A 20,164-nucleotide genomic window follows, 5' to 3' on the forward strand; every position below is an offset into this window, starting at 1 on the left:
AAACAACTTTCCTAGACCATTAACTTCTGTTTCTAGGTGCTCTTCTACACCCATTATCCTTAGATTAGGCCTTCTGATGGTGTCTTCCAGGTGTTGAATAGATCTATCATATTTCTTGGACTTGTCTTGGATGGTTGTATGTTCTTTCTCTATAATATCTAGGCTGTCTTCAATCCCTGAGATTCGATGTTCTGCATGGTCTAACCTGCTGTCAAGACTCTCTACTTTGTTTTTTATGTCTTTGATGGCTTCAAGTTCTTTGTTGAAGCTCTGTTTTAGGTCTTGTATGAATTTCTTTACTTCCTTAATTTGGTGTTCAGTGTTTGTTCTCAAATCACTTAGTTGATTGGTTATGGTTTCTTTGGACTTCCATTCCTTCTGTTGGGTTCCATTCAGCATTCCCTTTGTGGTCTCCCTGACTTCCTTCAGCTCTTTGTTAATGGATTCCATGAATGCCTTTAGTGATCTTTGTGTATTCTCTACCTGGTCTCTCAATTCCTGTATTACTCTTTGATTAGCTTCCTCCCATTTGTGGGATTCCTGTAGTTCTCTTTCCTCCCGTTCCTGGGATTCCTGCAGTTCTCTTTGAGTGTTCTCAGCCTGCTCACGCCATTCCTCCCTTTCTCTTTGAGTATTCTCAAGTTGTTCACGCAAATCCTGTATCAGTTTTTGAGTAGCTTCCTCACGCTTATGATATTCCTGTATAAACTTCTGGGGTGCCTCCTCTCTCTCCCTATCACGCTCATGCAGAGTCCTTTGTAAGTTGTCAAACTTCTCTATTTATCATGTTTGCTAGCAGTGTTTGTAGAGCTATTTGGGAACTCTCCTCTGGATTATTCATTATCTGTTCTGACCCCTGATTATCAAGATTGGGAATTGAGATACCCGAATTTACCATTTTTCTAGTGTTTTTCTGGCTTACTCTGCCCATTTGAGATGAAGATAGCACCAGTTTTGTGCTAGAACACTATCTTAAGGCAACCATCAACCAAAGTTTGCATTTGTACAGTCAATAGTCTACAGATACAATCTAGTTCAACAGATATATCTATTCAACATCAAACAACTATATGTTAATGGACTTCGAACTGCAGAGAATAATTTGGAAAACCAGAAATTATTAGGGTTAGGGAGAGATGTGGGTAAAAAATAGGAATAGATTGGTGTGGGGAGGCACAGGGAGAGTTAACTATGTCCTAATCCCAATGCAGGAAATAGGTTGGGTAGGATGCAAGTAGAGAGAGAGAGAGAAAAAGAAGAAAGGGAAAGGGGAATGAAAAGATACCAGAAAAAAAATAAAAACGTAAAAATTAATGTTATTATAGAGAATAAAAGGCCATCTATTTAGAGAGGAATGTGAATAAATTGAGAGAAGGGGAGGGACATAGAGGAGATGTGAAAAACTCAAAAAAATGCTTAAAATATTATATAGGTATAAAGAGGTAGTACTGCTATTAAAGAATTTAAGTCTCAGAGGTTTTGAATTGAGTAATAAATTTGTGGATTAAGTGTGTACACAATGGGGGATAGGGTCTACTAGTTAACTACGGGTTTATCTGAGGATGTGCAGGACAAGAGTTAAGTCACATAAAGAAGAACAAAAGAGAGGAAAAGGTGGAAAGGATAGGAAAGGGAGAAGAAAAGATCAGAAGTTCAGTAGAGCTAGACAAAAAACAAAAAGATAATTAAGAAAGAAAAAGAGAAAGAAGACAAGAAAAGAAAGGAAAACGCACATTCACGTATTCCTAAAATAAAAATTATAAGAGGAAAAAAAAGTTACTGGAAAACAATTATTTTTTCAAAAGAGGCAAAAATTAAAGATTAATAAAAGTTTTAGAAAAGGAAAAAAAATTTTTTTATATATATAAGGTACCAAAAAAAAAAAAAAAAAGTGGGCTGGGAAGTTGGCTCAATGGTAGAGCGCTTGCCTTGCATGCATGAGGCCCTGGGTTCGATTCCTCAGCACCACATAAGCAAAAAGAAAACAGCCGGAAGTGGTGCTGTGGCTCAAGTGGTAGAGCGCTAGCCTTGACCTGAAGAGCTGAGGGACAGCACCCAGGCCCAGAGTACAGGTCCCACGACCGGACCCAAAAAAAAAAAGAAAAGAAAAGAAGAAGAAGAAGAAGAAGAAGAAGAAGAAGAAGAAGAAGAAGAAGAAGAAGAAGAAGAAGAAGAAGAAGAAGAAGAAGAAGAAGAAGAAGAAGAAGAAGAAGAAGAAGAAGAAGAAGAAGAAGAAGAAGAAGAAGAAGAAGAAGAAGAAGAAGAAGAAGAAGAGGAAGAAGAAGAAGTTCTTTGATTTTTTTGGGGGGGGGAGTCGTGGGAAGAATCCTGTATCTCCCTTTTGTCTATAACCAGCCTCTTGTTGGAGTCTCTGGTCAGCTTGAGGTCCTGTGGCTTGATTGGTTTCTTAAGTCAGTTTGTTCGAACAGGCAGCAAAATGCTCTGCTTTACCCAAGATTTTGAGATCCCCCTCCCAGGTTAGTTTAATGGAAGGGTGATCTGCTTTGAGAATCACAAAAGAGGGGGATGCAGTGATTAGGCTAGGTTCTGGGTAGAGTTGAGGCCTTTCAACAAACAGTAGCTTTTCCCTGGGGCTATTTGTGAAAAACTCACCGAGCCCAGCCTGGAGCCATTCTCAGGGTTTCTGTTTTTCAATTGATTGTGGTGGCTGCTAGAGGGAGGGGCAGCCTCTGGCTCCGATTGCCCAGTGAGGAAATCCACTCCAATGGCTGGCGCCTGAGCTGGGTGACTTTTCCCTGGATGGAACTGAGTCTGTGAGGTCACTTCGCCATTAAGTTCTTGTGACCTGCTAAATGACTCGTTTTATTCCAAGGCCTGAGCTGGAGCTAGCCACTCCTCTGAGCTTTGTCGGTATCCAAGATGGAGATCACCAGTGCTGGGGGGAGAGGGGTGGCCTTCCCTCCTCTGCTCCCTGAGAAGGAGTGAGGAAGTAGGGCTTCTACTCACGCCGAGTCTTGGATCCTGGGTCGTCTCTGGTCTGCAAAGTGCAGGATGAAGTTGTCCGCTCCTTGTCGGTTCTTGCTGGTGTTGAGTAGAATCCGCTCGTCTGCTGGGTCTGGCTCCTTCGTCCCGGACTGTGTCTCAGGTATGCTCCCCGTGGCGGTGGTCGCTACCGCGACCCTGCCGCCGCAGCAGCAGCTGCTGGCAGGCGCTCAGATGTGTCTGCTTGGCTTCCCCTCTCTTGACTAACTCTCTGTCCTGTGATGGCACACTTGGTGTGATACTCTGTCTTAGGACTGTTCACTGGAACTCTAAAACTGCTTTCTATGCGAGAGCTTGTTCAGATTCCAGCTTCTCCTCTGCCATCTTCCCCCCAGATGCCCTTTTGTATCACTGATTTTTCAACTTAGGGTCTTGCTTCTTTGTCTGGGCCTTTCAACACACTAATTTTATAATTACATATCACAAGTAGCAAACAAGATAGGCACATATGACCAGATCCATCCTTTTATTGGCTAAGATACCATATTCATGAAGCTTTTGCATGGGATGGCCTACTAATACTACCTTTCTAATTTCAGCTTCCTGAGTAGCTAAGATTCCACACATGAGGGAGTGTAATTGCTCATTTTTAATTGCTGGTTTTAAATTAAAATAAAGAAAGGGTACTTTTCCAATTCAGTGAGCAGTAAGTCCCTTAACTTTTGAGGTCAAGCAAAAGCGTTGGCCAAATGATAATAACAAAAATAATAAAATCAAAAATAAAATGTTATCCTTTGGGCTACTTTGAATGAATGTGGCATGTTAGTCCATGTCTTTTAATTACAGCTATATGACAGGCCTAGGTAGAAGGGACTCCAGTCCATGAACCATCCTTTATCAGAAAGCATCCAGTTTGTAAAAATGGGAGAATGAGCTATATCCAGTGGCAGGTGTGTGTGTGTGTGTGTGTGTGTGTGTGTGTGTGTGTGTGTGTTACAAGTAGGAAGGCCAAGGGCCTCCCAATCCCCCTATTTTTTTTAACTGGACCTCAGTAGATAAGCAGAAGGGTGAACAGTGTGAGGGAAGGGGTTAAGCTAGCAGCCTAGCTAAATCTGGCAATGTGAAGTCCACTGTCCTTATCTTGTAAATGGAACCCTGGCCAGGATTTAAGGATTCTCTTTGAAAAATTAAAATAAATACAGAAATTGTTGAAGGGACGGAAATCATGAGGTGAAGCACTGAATGAAACCTCTTATTCCCAGAGAGAGATTTCTTCAGAACAGCCCACAGGGCTCATGCTTTGATTCCTAGCTTTTATGGAGGCCAAGATGAGAGAATCTCCTTTGAAGCCAGCTCTGGATGGCTTCAACTCAGTTCTTGAGTTGAACACCTCATATTGGCACAAAAACATTTCTTCATGAAAGTGTGAAAGTAGAGCTCTTCATGTAACCAAACAGCTCTAGACATATCTAGAATGACTGGCTTATATAGGATCTGGAGTCTTGGTCTTGGTTTACTAATTAAGCACTTTCTGATGTAACAGATATTTTTCTAAATGCCTCCAGGATATCTTAAATCACATAACTATACTGTGGCATCTATCTTGACTCTACAAATTCTAAATTTAGGTCAACCTTTGTGCTTCTGTAAAAGAAGACAGTATATTTGTTGGAAGCTACCTTTGGGAAGATGGAATACTGGAGTCTTTATTACACAGCTAGCAGTCTGCAAGCAGCCTGATGTAACAAAGACTTGCAGTCCACAAATACACTTAGCTTGGAAACAGGACAGAAGAAAAAAAATTAAAACAACACTAAGAATCCAATCAGCATAATAAGGATACAGGTGGAACCGTTGCAACAATGAGAAGTACCCGTTGTCATGTCAAAAACGAACTTTACAACTTTGGTGGGGGGGGAGTATTGGAGGGGGCAGAGGCTGGGAAGGGATGGGAAGGGAAAACAAAGGAGGAGGCTACAATGCTTGATAAGAAATGTACTCATTATCTTGCCCATGTAATTTTAACCCCTCTATACAGTATTTTTACAATAAAAAATACATTAAAAAAAGAATACAGTGAAAATCTAAAAAAAGAAAAGAAAAGAAAAGAAACCAATCAGCACCAAGAGAGGGCTGAATTGACACACTATGATGACCAGAGACAAGCCAGGAGACAGGACACAGGACATGATCACAGAGACATGTACCATGGCATCTAGTGCCACTGCTGGTCCAGCCTAAATAGGGCCTAAGCAGAAGGCAGGTCCACAGGAAATTCCAGTCCCAGGCACAGGATTAACAGATTGAGTAACATATCAGCCAAATGCTCACCCCTGCTTCCAGGGAACCAGCCACACCCATCAGTTGGGTGGTAAGTGATGGATGGGGGCATTTCCTTCCCCATGCATGAAGACAAGATGCCAGACCCCACCATCCACCATGTGGCCAATAGGGCACCAGCCAAACCTGACCTCATTACTTAATATTACTGAATTATTAAATCAATTTATAAAATGTTACATCCTCTTTATCATTTTGTAAACAGTTCAAGAATTTGCTTTTTGTAAAAGCCATTTTTCTTGAGCTCCATCTCTGAAAGAATAATTCTCACATTCACCAAAAATTAAATATTCTTCTTTTGAAAAGTTTATTTCTTCCTTCTTCCTCATTCCTTTCCTTCCTCTTTCCCTCTCTCACTTCCCTCCTTCACTCTCTCCTTCCTTCCTTCCTTCCTTCCTTCCTTCTTTCCTTCCTTCTTTCCATCCTTCCTTCATTCCTTCCTCTCAAGGCCTAGAAGTGATTCTGTAGCTCAAGTGGCAGATGGTTTTATTTTTTTGTTAACTTCAATTTTTGTGAGGTTTGACTTTGAGGTGAAAGACTTTCCACACATGTTAATTTCATAAGGTTTCGCTCCTGTGTGTGTTCTCTGAGGGAAAGTAAGGTGTGTCTTCTGGGTGAAAGAGGTGTCACATTGTTCACATTCCTCAACTACAGGAGACACACTGGGACTATATACAGCACACATCTTACTAGAATCACTGTAGACACCCATGTTCTGATACCCAGTGACCATTTCTGTCCTCATCCCAAAGGATTTCCCATTATTCTTAATCAGTTCTGACTTCTGTATGGAGCTCAAATTAAAAGTTTTTATATATCTCACTTTTTCTTCCCCTGGGTTACTTTTCATGATTACTACTTCAGATAGATATTCATTGTGACTTTCCTGACAGGTGATAATTATATCCTCCATTTCTTAGACATCTAAAATGAATTAGAGAAAAATAGACAAAAACATAAATGAGAGCCATAAATTCCTTAATGTAAAGATATTTTCTCCCATTCTGTTTCAATATTCTCAAATGGCAAAACATTGTTTTATGCAGAATATATACTTTTTTCCACAATGTAGTAATTAAGAAAGTAGTACTGATGTTTTACAATGGAAAAAAATGTTTTCCTGTATTTCAGATTTTTCTATTTTTCTCAAGGAAATATTTACTGAAGTTATTCAGCGACACACTCTTAAAGCCACGATTCTGAATTCCACTCCATGGCCAGCAATACTGATAAGAAATTGTCCCTATCAGAGGACAGTAGCCCTAGCATACTCCTATTTTCCTCCTACCTGCATAGTACTAGTTTAAAAGAAAATGATATCTCCTTTTCTACATTTCTCATTGTCATTTTTTCTTTTAGAATGACTTTTCTAAAGACAAAAGGACATTAACAATACTGACACACCAAATTCAGTTTCTGTTCATGAGAATAATGGATTGACAATTCCTTGACACAAAGGATCACCTAGATCTCTGCCATACATGACTCAGGGGCACTAGGAATACTATTGCTTGGTACACCTCAAGATAAACATACCAACTGGCTCTGGATCCAACATCACCATTCAACATGCTTTATCTTACCTGTGAAATACTTGTCTGAGGCTTCACTTATCCATGGTTCTGTACCTTGCTCCAGTTTGACAATCAATTTAGGTTTAGGAACACAATGCCCTGTGATTAAGAAATAGTGGAGAACTATTGCTCTTGCTACGTCATTATTGCTGTAAGGTCTCAGACATCCTGTTCACAAGATTGCTCCTAAATCTGGTTTCTCAATTAACAGCTCCATGGTGGATTTTCCCCCAGCTTTGGGTTTATTTTGCCAATTGTGTGGCTTGAACTCAGCTCTTTTGCTCAAAGCTAGCATTCTACTAGTTTGAGTCTTGGCTACAGTTCTACTTTTGGAATGGTTAATTGGAGATAAGAGTCTCATGGTCATTTTTCTGCAGTTGCTGGCTTCAAGCCAAAATCTTCAGTTTCAGACTCCAGAGTATCTAGGATTCCAAGCTTGAAGCACTGCACTTTCAACTACTGATTTCCAGATCATACTGTCAGTAGTAATGTACATTCTATCTAGAATGTAGATCCACCTATAATAATCACTCCAAGTCTGGGAAGTCAGTCTTCTATTAGTGGAACATATTTTAGAACTTTTGTCCAACTACTGATTTGCCTTCTTAAAGAATAAGAATAAAATTAGCTCTTGAGGTACATATAATCAAGTTGAAGTTTCCCTTAGAAAGAAATAACACTTCCCTTGGACTGGAATGTTATCCCTAAATAACATAAATAGTCTAATATCTACTAAAATAACAACACTTGATCTTCCAAGTAAAAATAACCTTTGCTCACCCAAGGACATGAGGTTGCTATAGGTCTCCAGCATTACATCTCTATGAAGGATCCTCTGACCAGGATCCAGATTCTGCCACTCCATCCAGGTGAAGTCCACAGCCACATCATCAAATGACATCAGCTTCTGTAATGGCACATTCCCATGAAGATATTAGAGCTGGGTTATGAGAATTCCAACCTGGAATTTCATTATGCTGCAGGTATGCTTTTGTCTTACATAAAATGTTTGCAGCTTGCTGTATTATCTATTCACTGGAAGAATTAAATAGCAAATTATAAATTCTGGACAATGTATAAACCTAGTCACTAAACAACAAAGATCTGCAGTGCCCTGGTGGCTTATGACTGTAATCCTAGCTACTCAGGAGGCTGAGGTCTGAGGACCATGGGTCAAAGCCAGCCTAGGCAGGAATGTCGGTGAGACTCTTATCTCCAATAAACCAACAGAAAACTAAAAGTAGCACTGTCACTCAAGTGGTTGAGCACGAGTCTTGACCTGAAGAGCTGAGGGACAGCAGCCAAGCCCTGAATTTAAGCCCCAAGACCATTAAAAAATTACAGTTTCCCTAATGCATGCAAACACATTTCTGCTGCTAGCAATAGAGACAAGATCACAATTCTAAGGAGACAATAATCTACCATGGCAACATTAAGTCTAATAAGGTATATGAAAGATGATATTATCATATTTTGATAAACTTTTACTACTTATCAGATTGACAATGAATTAAACAAATAATTTTCTTGCATTTACATATTCTCCATCACTGTAAACCCTATTTAGATCTTCTATTAACAAGTGCTCTCAAAAGCAAGCAGAACACATTCAGGACCTCACATGGTATACATATCATAGCACATTAGTAGGTCTATAAAAAGCACACTGTCCCCATGAATGTTAAAAACAGTGACACTACTCCAGAAAGTAGCTAATTATTTATTTGGTCCTCATAAGATGTGATTTAGTTTCCACATAAAAATATCCTAATTAACCATTTCTTGTTTAAATACCAAATATTGAAATGTGGTCATAAATACCCTAATACCTCCCCTCTCATCTTACAAAGGTACTCACAGACACTAAACTTATACCTGGGTCATTCCTGTTGCTGTAATATATACACTGGCATAAAATAGTGAGATTGTTAGGTTACTTCTGATGATTTGGATTTCACAAAATCTAACAATTAATTTTCCAGAAACTCCCCAATTCTAAAGTTTGCTTTTCATTTAAGGGTTTTATGTTTTTTTTCTTTTTGCTGTTGGTCCCGAGGCATCAACTCAGAGCTTGGGCACTGTCTGTGAGCATTTGCTGTGCTCTCTTGCAAGTCCTTTAATAATCTCTTCTGGTAACTAGTGAAAAGTTTCCTCACTGGGCTTCTTAAGAACACGGCACATTACCTCCATTTTCCTACAAAGAGAGTGGTTTAGGGTAGAAGAGTGAAGTTTAGGGTAGGTCTATGTTGATGTGAAGCTTAATCACTTGCAAACCAGTCTGCTTTTGTCTTTTCATTTTGCACGTGAAAATCTCTTTACAATTCTTACCTCTTTTCTGATCCTAAAAGTTCCTCTCAGTAGCTTTAGGCTACATCCCTAGGGGAGCTCAGACTTGTCTTCTCAGACCTTATCAATTAACCTGTGGAATAAATCTTTTGTCTCCTGCCACATTCCCCTTAGAGCACAAGCTAGACTCTGTAGCCAATGGTAGGATAATTAAGGAGACAGAGAGATGGCTGATGGCACAATTCTGCTATATTTCCAAAAGTGCAAACAGCACATTCTTTCTTCATTCTATGTCAACCTATCTTTTCCACCAAAGCTTCCTTAACTTAAAGCCCCAGGCCAAACAGCTAGAACACAGACTTCCTCAAACCAAGAAAGGACAAGAACTTGTAGTCCTGAGGGTGGGAGTCAATGGCTCTGAAGCCTTTATTCACATATTATATGTTGAGAGCTCTCTTTGGAGGTCTCCTTCCCCACTTTACAGACATTGACCACATTGTCCTACATAGTAACTTGAACCTTTGCAAGGACCTATGAACTAGTCAGAAACATAAAGGTATGTGCATGTGGGTTCACATGACAAAAGATACCAAACTATTCGTGACAATCTATCATTACCCTGGCTTATAAGACATTTCAATATCAACTTCAATTGAGGACAATGACTATACCCTATGGAGGACTTTAGGCTTATACAGGAATGGTAACTTTTCTGCACGAGGGCCAAAGAACCCATTTTACAAAATATCTTCCCTGGCCTTGGAGTGCTTTCTACTCAGAGCCTGGGTACTGTCCCTGAGCTTTGGTAATAAAGGAACAAAAGTGTTGACAGTCTATCCACTTGATTCACAGCACTACTTGTGAGAAATTTGGTGATAATTGGCCATAACACTCTCACAGCATTTCCTACCTAGTTTGCCTTTCAATTGTGATCTTTAAACCTCATACATTTGAGCAACTAAGAATTCAGATGTGAAGCACACCAGTGCCCTGTTAGATTAGGAGATCTAAATTACTTGATCCAAGTAGGAATCATGGTTTCCACAGAACAGGATAAAAAATTCATAACATCATATAGACATATGCAAAGGTCCTTTTGCAACCACTTGGTAAAGGACTGTTTACCTATCATTCTGTAAACGACATCCAAATTCTTCCATAAAAGATTTGGAAGAATGTATTATTTGCACAGATCATATTATTGATCCTCAGGTTGAATTCAGGGGCCAAAATTTGTGAGGCTTCCTTTACCTTCTATACCAGATGCCCTTTTGTATCACTGATTTTTCATCTTAGGGTCTTGTTTCTTTGCCTTGGCCTTTTGACACAATAATTTTATAATTACATATCACAAGTAGCAAACAAGATAGGTACATATGGCCAGATCTATGCTTTTATTGGCTAAGAAACCATATTCATGAAGTTTTGCATGGGATTGCCTACAAATACTGTCTAATTTCAGCTTCCTGAGTAGCTAAGATTTCACACCTGATGGAGTGTAATTGCTCATTTTTAATTGCTAGTTTTAAATTAAAAGAAGGAAAGGGTACTTTACCAATTCAGTGAGCATTAAGTCCCTTAAATTCTGAGTTCAAGCAAAGTGTTGGCCAAATGATAACAAAAATAATCAAAGCATTGGGGGGGGCGGGGGGGGGGAAGAAGAAGGATTGGGATTAGGGGGGGAGGGGGGAGGCTGGGAAGGGATGTGAAGGGTAAACAAAGGAGGAGGCTGCAATGCTTGGTAAGAAATGTACGCATTATCCTGCCCATGTAACTGTAACTCCTCTGTACAGTATGTTCACAAATAAAATTAAATTAAATTAAAAAAAAAATAATCAAAGCATTAACAAAATGTGCTATCATGAGGCATACTTTGAATGAAAGTGGTATGTTGGTTCATAATTTGAGCTATATGACAGGCCTAGGTAAGACTCTAATCTATGAGCTATCCTTCTCAGAAAGCATCCAGTTTGTAATCATGGGAGTAAGAGCTATTTCCAAATGGATGATGATGATGATGATGATGATGTGTGTGTGGTACAAGTAGGAAGGCCAAGGGTACAGGTGCCTCCCAATCCCCCTATTTTTTTTTTACTAGGCCTCTGTAGATAAGCAGAAGGGTGAAGAGTGTGAGGGAAGGGGTTAAGCGAGCAACTAGCTGAATCTTGCAGTGTGAAGTCCACTGTTCTTATCTTGTAAATGGAATCATAGGCAGGATTTAAAGATTCTTTTTTTATTGTGAAAATACCATAAAGAGGACTTATTATTTTTGAACAATTGAAATAAATACTGAAATTCTTGAAGCCATAGGAAGCCTGAGCTGAAGCACTGAAGGAAACTTCCTGTACCCAGAGAGATATTTCTTCAGAACAGCCCACAGGGCTCATGCTTTGATTCCTAGCTTTTATGGAGGCCAAGAGAATCTCCTTTGAAGCCAGCTCTGGATGGCTTCAACTCATTTCCTGAGTTGAACACCTCATATTGGCACAAAAACATTTCTTCATGAAAGTGTGAAAGTAGAGCTCTTCATGTAACCAAACAGCTCTGGACATATCTAGAATGACTGGCTTATATAGGATCTGGAGTCTTGGTCTTGGTTTACTAATTAAGTACTTTCTGATGTAACAGACATTTTTTCTAAATGCCTCCAGGATATCTTTAATTACATAACTATACAGTGGCATCTATCTTGGCTCTAGAAATTCTAAATTTAGGTCAACTTTTGTGTTTCTGTAAAAGAAGACAGTATATTTGTAGAATGCCACATTTTGGAAGATGGAATACTGGAGTCTTTTACACAGATAGCAGTCTGCAAGCAGCCTGTTGTAACAAAGACTTGCAGTCCACAAATACACTTAGACAGCTTGGAAACAGGACAGAAAGGAAAGAAAGAATATAAACAACACTGAGATATCAATCAGCACCAAGAGAGTCCTGAATTGGGACACTATGATGACCAGAGACAAGCCAGGAGACAGGACACAGGACATGATCACAGAGACACGTGGCATGGCATCTGGTGCCACTGCTGTTCCAGCCTAAATAGGGCCTAAGCAGGAGGTAGGTCTACAGGAAATTCCCAGTCCCAGGAAATGAACTAACAGATTGAATAACATATCAGCCAAATGCCCATGCCTGCTTCCAGGGATCCAGCCACACCCATCAGTTGGGAGGCAAGTGATGGTTGGGGCATTTCCTTCCCCCTGCATGAAGACAAGATGCCAGACCCCACCATCCATCATGTGGCCAATAAGGCACCAGCCAAACCTTACCCCCTTACTGAATATTACTCAATTATTAAATCTATTTTAAAAATGTTATAACCTCTTTATCATTTTGTAAACAGTTCAAGAATTATTTTTTGTAAAAGCCATTTTTCTTGAGCTACCTCTGAAAGAATAATTCTCACATTCACGAAAAATTAAACATCCTTCTTTTGAATAGTTTATTTCTTCCTTCTTCCTCATTCCTTCCCTTCCTATTTCCCTTTCTCACTTCCCTCCTTCCTTCTTTCCTTCCTCTGAGGCCTAGAAGGGATGCTGTAGCTCAAGTGGCAGATAGTATTTTCTTTGTTAATTTCATTTTTTGTGAGAGATTAATCAGTATCTTTCTGTGCTTGATTATTTCCCCTAATGTCATATCTACATTGGCCCTCTATGAGATAACACAGGTACGACACATCATTCACACTGGTGTTTTATTATAGCTCACTCAGCAGAACAACTAAATTTGCTAAGAGTTCATCACCAGTGATTAAAGAAAAGAGTAAGCACTGAAGACATTTTGAGGTTCTCCCCCAAGGCAAAATGCTGAGACTCTTGTCTTTATTAATCCACCATATTTTTTAGAATATATATTTTATTGTAAAGATACTGTATAAATTGGTTATACTATTATATGAATTAGGTCATGAATACATTTCCTATCGAGCATTGTTACCCCTCCGAGAAAGACTTTACCAGTATGTATGTACTGCAATAAGGACTAATATCTTCCATTCAAAAACTGAACTGGAATAAGTAAGTCATTTGTACTGTAATGCATGGATCACACATACAGAGGGGGACTTAAGGGAACAATAGAAAAAAAGTTGTTCTCATGTTCTTGCCTCCAATCATAACAGTCTTCACTCAACTATTGTTCCCCTAACCGTGTGGGAGATGATCTAAATCCAGTCCCAAAGGGACTGACCTCATATTTCTAAGAAGAGTTTATCAAATTACCTTGACACACCATTCCTTAGTATAAAAGACACAAGTTAATAACTTCAATTTCTGAATTACTTGTTATAACTGGTTGTTTCTGCATGCTTTGGATAATATTGAATGACACCATCCCCACTCAACACGATGAGAGGATGAGAAATGTTGGCTCAAAGAAAGCTGAAGAGTGAAGAATGGTTTCCCATCACACCTAGCTTAGCTCTGCCATGAAGGATTTCTCTGTATAATTTACACAGGTTTTTGGACAAAGATTTTCCTAGATTGGGCTTCTTTCCTGGGTGAATGTTCTAATACTTGCTGAAGGTTGGCTTCTGGTTGAAAGACTTCCTCTCATGTTTATATTTACAGAGATTCTGTCATGTGTCCAGGTCTCTGATACCTGTACAGATGTGACTCCTGGCAAAATGTTTTCTATATTCATAATTTCTTTCCTGTTTCTGCTCTCACATATGCTGAGGACTCATTTCTGATTGAAAGTCATTTCACATATGTTCTATGCACTACTTTCTTTTCTCCTACGTGAGTCAGTTCTCTGATGAACATGAGGTATTCCTTTCTGATCAAATGATTTCCACATTTGTAATATTTTTCATTTTATTTTATTTTATTTTTTGTGAACATACTGTACAGAGGGGTTACAATTACATGGGCAAGATAATGAGTACATTTCTTATCAAGCATTGCAGCCTCCTCCTTTGTTTACCCTTCACATCCCTTCCCAGCCTCACCCGGCCCCACCACCCTATCCTTCCCCCCCACCAAAGTTGTAAAGTTCATTTTTGACATGACAACTTGTACTTCTCATTGTTGCAACGGGTCCACCTGTATGCTGAAATGACTTGTTTTTCCCCTTCTCCTCCACAAATTATACCGACATCAAATATAGTGAAAGCAGGGATTATACTGTGGGGGAGGGACATACAAAGCAACAAAGAAATAATCTTATAAATGCATTAGAAAGAAATGCATGAAATAAAAAAAAACATTTAAATACACATCTAAGGGTTCATTTTCCTAACATCACATTATCTGACCTTTTCTGCTTGACTCATACATATACTAGATATTGCAAATAATAGGTCCCATGGTTTCCCTTATTCACATTTGTAATATTTTTAAGATTACTCTGCTGTGTGTGTCCTACGAACTTGGATCCATGAATACTTGATAAAGGACTTTCCACAATTGTTACATTTGTATATTCTCGCCTGTGTCTGTTCTCTGATGCAAACTGAGTTAGGACTTTTTCTTGAAAACCTTTCCATTGATTTTTCCTACATAGGATTTCTCTCCTCTTTGTGTGTGAGGGTGTGTGTGTGTGTGTGTGTGTGTGTGTGTGTGTGTTTTGTGTTCTGTAATGAACCCTGAGCTGTGTCTTGTAGTTGGAGGACTCCACATCTGCTGTATCATAAGGTCTCTATCCTGTATTGGTTCTGTATTGTAATTTCAATTTTCTTACAGGTCAAAGACTTTCCCATTTGGTACAATCCTAGGTTATTTCATTTGTGTGAAGCAACTTATGTGTGTTAAGCTGTGACCTCCAGGTCTTTCCACACTGGTTGCATTCATAAGGTTTCTCTCCTTGTGTTCTGTGATGGATGTTAAGTTGTGCCTTCCAGGTGAAAGAATTTCCATGCCTGCTACATACATAATATTTCTCTCTGGTGGGTTTTTTTCTGATGGACAGAAAGGTGGATGTGCTGGGTGAAAGACTTTCCACATAGCTTACAATCACAAAATTTCTCTCCTGTGTGTGCTCTCTGGTTGACAGTAACGTGTAGCTCTTGGCTGAAATACTTTCCACACATATGACATTCATAAGGTTTCTTTCTCGTGTGTTTTCCGATGGACAGTAAGGTATGACTTCTTGGTGAAAGAATTTCCACACATGTTACATTCATAAGGTTTCTCTCCTGTGTGTGGTCTCTGGTGGACAGTAAAGTTTAGCTTCTGGGTGAAAGACTTTCCACACACGTTACATTCATAAGGTTTATTTCCTGTGTGTGTTCTCTGGTGGAGAGTAAGTTGTGACTTCTTGGTAAAAGACTTTCCACACAGGTTACATTCATAAGGTTTCTCTCCTGTGTGTGTTCTCTGGTGGACAGTAAGGTTTGACTTCTTGGTGAAAGACTTTCCACACATGTTACATTCATAAGGTTTCTCGCCTGTGTGTGTTCTCTGGTGGACAGTAAGGTTTGACCTCTTGGTGAAAGACTTTCCACACACATTACATTCATGAGGTTTCTCTCCTGTGTGTGTTCTCTGGTGGACAGTAAAGTGTAGCTTCTGGGTGAAAGACTTTCCACACATGTTACATTCATAAGATTTGTTTCCTGTGTGTGTTCTCTGGTGAACAGTAAGGTGTGACTTCTGTGTGTAAGACTTTCCACACATATTACATTCATAAGGTTTCTCTCCTGTGTGTGTTCTCTGGTGGTCAGTAAGATATGCCTTGCGGGTGAAAGACTTTCCACACAGGTTACATTCATAAGGTTTCTCTCCTGTGTGTGTTCTCTGGTGGACAGTAAGGTTTGACTTCTTGGTGAAAGACTTTTCACACATGTTACATTCAAAAGGTTTCTCGCCTGTGTGTCTTCTCTGGTGGACAGTAAGTTTTGCCTTCGAGGTAAAAGACATTTCACACATGTTACATTCAAAAGGTTTCTCGCCTGTGTGTGTTCTCTGGTGGACAGTGAGAGTTGACTTCTCGGTGAAAGTCTTTCCACAAAAGTTACATTCATTAGGTTTTTTTCCTGTGTGTCGTCTCTGATGGACAGTGAGAGTTGACTTCTGGGTGAAAGACTTTCCACACATATTACATTCATAAGGTTTCTCTCCTGTGTGTGTTCTCTGGTGGTCAGTAAGATATGTCTTGCAGGTGAAAGACTTTTCACACATGTTACATTCAAAAGGTTTCTCGCCTGTGTGTCTTCTCTGGTGGACAGTAAGGTTTGACTTCGAGGTAAAAGACATTTCACACATGTTACATTCATAAGGTTTCTCATTTGTGTGTCTTCTCTGGTGGACAGTAAGGTATGCCTTACTGGTCAAAATCTTTCCACACATTTTACTTTCATATGGTTTCTCTCCTGTGTATGTTCTCTGAGGGACTATAGGGTGTGTCTTCTCAGTGAAAGACCCTTTACATTGTTTATAATCCTCAACTACAGAAGACACCTGAGGGCTATATACAGCACACATCTTACCAGGTTCACTCAAAACACTCATGTTCTGACACCCAGTGATGTTTTCTGTCCTCATTCCTAAGGAGTTCCCATTATTCTTAATCAGTTCTGACTTCTGTTTTGAGCTCAAATTAAAACTTTTTATAAGTCTCAGTTTTTCCTCCCCTGGGTTAATATTTATGACTGCTACTTCAGAGAGATTCTTATTGTGACTTTCCTGACAGGTGCTAATCACATCCTCCATTTGTGGGACATCTAAAATGCATAATAGAAAAATAGACAAAAACATAAATGAGATCCATAAATTCCTTACTGTAAAGGTATTTTCTCACATTTTAACTGTTACAAGATTTTCAAATATCAAAGCATTGTTTTATGCAGAATATAAAATTTTCTCTGCAATGGAATAACTATGAATGTAGTATTGACATTTTAAAATGGAAAATAATGTTTTTCTGTATTTCAGATTTTTCTATTTTTTTCTAGGAAATATTTACTGAAATTATTCATCAACGTACTCTTAATGGTTCCATTCTGAATCTCACTCTATGCCCAGCACAACTCATAAGCTATTGTCCTGATGAGAGAATAGCAGCACTACCATTCTCCTATTTTCCTCCTACCTGCATAATACTAGTTTAAAAGAAAATGAGATCTCCTTTTGTACATTTCTTATGGTCTTTTTCTCTTCAAGAATGACTTCTCTACAGACAAAGAGAATTGCTAACCTTAAGTACACTGGCACACCAAATGCAGTTTGCCTCCATGTGAATTCTGGATTGACAATTCCTTGAGACAAAGGATCACCTAGTTCTCTGCCATACATGACTCAGGGGCACTAGGAATACTATCACTCTGTACAGCTCAAGATAAACAGACCAACTGGGCTCTGGACCCATCATCACCATTCAAGATGCTTTAACTCACCTGTAAAATACTTGTCTGAGGCTTCTCTTATCCATGGATCTGCACCTTGCTCCAGCATCATGATCAATTTAGGTTTAGGAACACAGTGTCCTATGATTAAGAAATAGTGGAGAATTATTGCTCTTGCTGGGTCATCATTAATTTAAGGTCACAGACATCATGTTCACAAGGTTGCTCCTAAATCTGGTTTCTCAATTGTTTTTTGGGGGTTGGGGATTTAGTTCTGGGGTCTGAACTCTGGGCCTGGGCACTGTCCGGCAGATCTTCAGCTCAAGGCTAGCACTGTATCACATGAGCCACATAGCCAATTCCAGCTTTTTTTTTTCTTTCTGCTTATGTGGTGCTGAGGAATCCAACACAGGTCCTCATGCATGGAAGGCAATTCCTCTGCCATTGAGCCATTTTCCCAGTCCATGGTTTCTCAATTCTTTTTTTTTTTTTTTAGTCAGTCGTGGGGCTTGAACTCTGAGCCTGGGTGCTGTCCCTCAGCTCTTCAGCTCAAGGCGAGCGCGCTAACACTTGAGCTACAGCGCCACTTCCGGTTTTCTGGTATTTTATTGGAGATAGGGTCTCACGGTCTTTCCTGCCCGGGCTGGCTTTGAACCGCGATCCTCAGATCTCAGCCTCCTGAGTAGCTAGGATTATAGGCGTGAGCCTCCAGCGCCCGGCTTGGTTTCTGAATTCTTAACAGCTCCATGGTGGAGTAGCATCCAGCTTTGGGTTTATTTTGCCAACTGTGTGGCTTGAACTCAGCTGTTTTGCTAAAAGCTAGCATTCTACTAGTTTGAGTCTTGGCTACATTTCTGGTTTTTGAATGCTTAATTGGAGATAAGAGTCTCATGGTGATTTTTCTACAGCTGCTGGTTTCAAACTGAAACCTTCAGATGTCAGCCTCCGGAGTATCTAGGATTGGTAGCTTGAAGCACTAAACCCTGTATCAGGTTTGGCTTACAAATACACACTTTCACCTATTGATATCCAGAGCATACTCTCAGTAGTAATGTATGTTCTATTAATTACCCAAGTCTGGGAAGTCAGTCTCCTATTAGTGGATCATAGCTTAGAACTTTTGTCCAACTACTGATTTGCCTTCTTAAAGAACGAGAATAAAATTAGCTATTGTGTTACATATAATGAAGTTGAAGTTTTCCTTAGAAAAAAATGACAATTTCCATGGCCTCGAATCTTTTTTTTTTTTTTTTTTTGTAGAAATTGTAATGGTCCAAATGCTTACACCTGTAATCCTACATTTAGGAGGTGAGATCAGAAGAGGAAGGTTTGTAACCAAACTGGGCATGGAAACACAGAATATACCCCAAAACAAAAACGAAAATAGAATTGTGGCTCAAGCACTAGTGTGAAAGACAAACAACACCAGGCTCTCAGACTCAAATTTGACTGGCTTATATACTAGTAGTTTTTTACCTGGAAATGGCCTGGAATCTTCTCCCTAAATAACATAAATAGTCTAATGTCTACTAAAATAAAAGCACTTGACCTTAGAAAGTAAAAATAACCTTTGCTCACCCAAGGACTTGAGGTTGCTATAGGTCTCCAGCATTACATCTCTATGAAGGGTCCTCTGACCAGGATCCAGATCCTGCCACTCCTTCCAGGTGAAGTACACAGCCACATCATCAAATGACATCAGCTTCTGTAATGGCACATTTCCATCAAGAAATTAGACCTGGGTTATGAGAATTCCAATCTGGAATTTCATTATGCTGCAGTTATGCTTTGGTCTTACATAAAATGTTTGCAGCTAGTTTGTTATCTATTCACTAGGAGAATTAAATACCAAACTAGAAATATTTTACAATACATAAACCAGGACCTTAAAATACACAGATTTGCAGCGTGCTGGTGGCTTATGCCTGTAATCCTAGCTATTCAGGAGGCTGAGGTCTGAGGATCAAGGTTCAAGGCCAGCCCAGGCAGGAAAGTCCATGAGACACTTATCTCCAATAAACCACCAGAAAAATGAAAGTAGCACTGTCACTCAAGTGGTAGCACTCACCTTAACCTGAAGAGCGGAAGGAAAAAAATCAGACCCAGAATTCAAGCCCCAAGACCAATAAAAGATTACAGTTTCCATAATGCATGCAAACACATTTCTGCTGCTAGCAATAGAGACAAGATAAAAACTCTAAGGAGACAATATTCTGACATGATAACATTAAGTCTAAGGAGGTGTCTGAAAAATTATATTATCATTTATGATAAAATTTCAGTACATACCAGGGTAAAAATGAATTAAACCAATATTTTTCCTTCATTTACACATACTGCTTCACCATCAATCCTATTTAGACCTTCTATTAACAAGTACTCAAAAAGCAAGCAGCACACATTCAGGATATCATATGGAATACAGAACATAGAACATTGCTAGATCTATGAAAAGCAGTGTCCATATGAATGTTCAAAAAACAGTAACAGTACTCCAGAAAGTAACTAATGATTGATTTGGCCCTTATAAGATTTAATTGAGTTCCCACATAAAAATATCTGTGGTTTACCATGTTTGGTTTAAATACTAAATATTGAAATGTGGTCATAGATACCCTGATATATCCTTCCTATGTAAAAAAGAACTGCTACCATGAAATTTTGTAAACTTTGCCTACATTATACAAAACAAAATATAGGTGGAGGGAAAAAAATGTTCCTTGACAAGGATTTCATT

The 20,164-nt window shown here is 39.3% G+C and overlaps 1 long non-coding RNA gene across 1 annotated transcript in view; it reads right to left on the bottom strand.

Moving 5' to 3' along the window:
• LOC122096776 overlaps nucleotides 1–14,565 on the bottom strand; it is a 28,944-nt gene extending 14,379 nt beyond the window's left edge. Inside the window, exon 1 of the long non-coding RNA XR_006145387.1 lies at nucleotides 14,531–14,565. This is a non-coding gene — a long non-coding RNA (uncharacterized LOC122096776). The remainder of the gene's footprint in view (nucleotides 1–14,530) is intronic.
• Nucleotides 14,566–20,164: the final 5,599 nt, after the last annotated feature.

Source organism: Dipodomys spectabilis, unplaced genomic scaffold (genome assembly GCF_019054845.1).
Source record: "Dipodomys spectabilis isolate Male_0828 unplaced genomic scaffold, ASM1905484v1 ptg000388l, whole genome shotgun sequence".
In the NCBI taxonomy this organism is placed as follows: Eukaryota; Metazoa; Chordata; class Mammalia; order Rodentia; family Heteromyidae; genus Dipodomys; species Dipodomys spectabilis.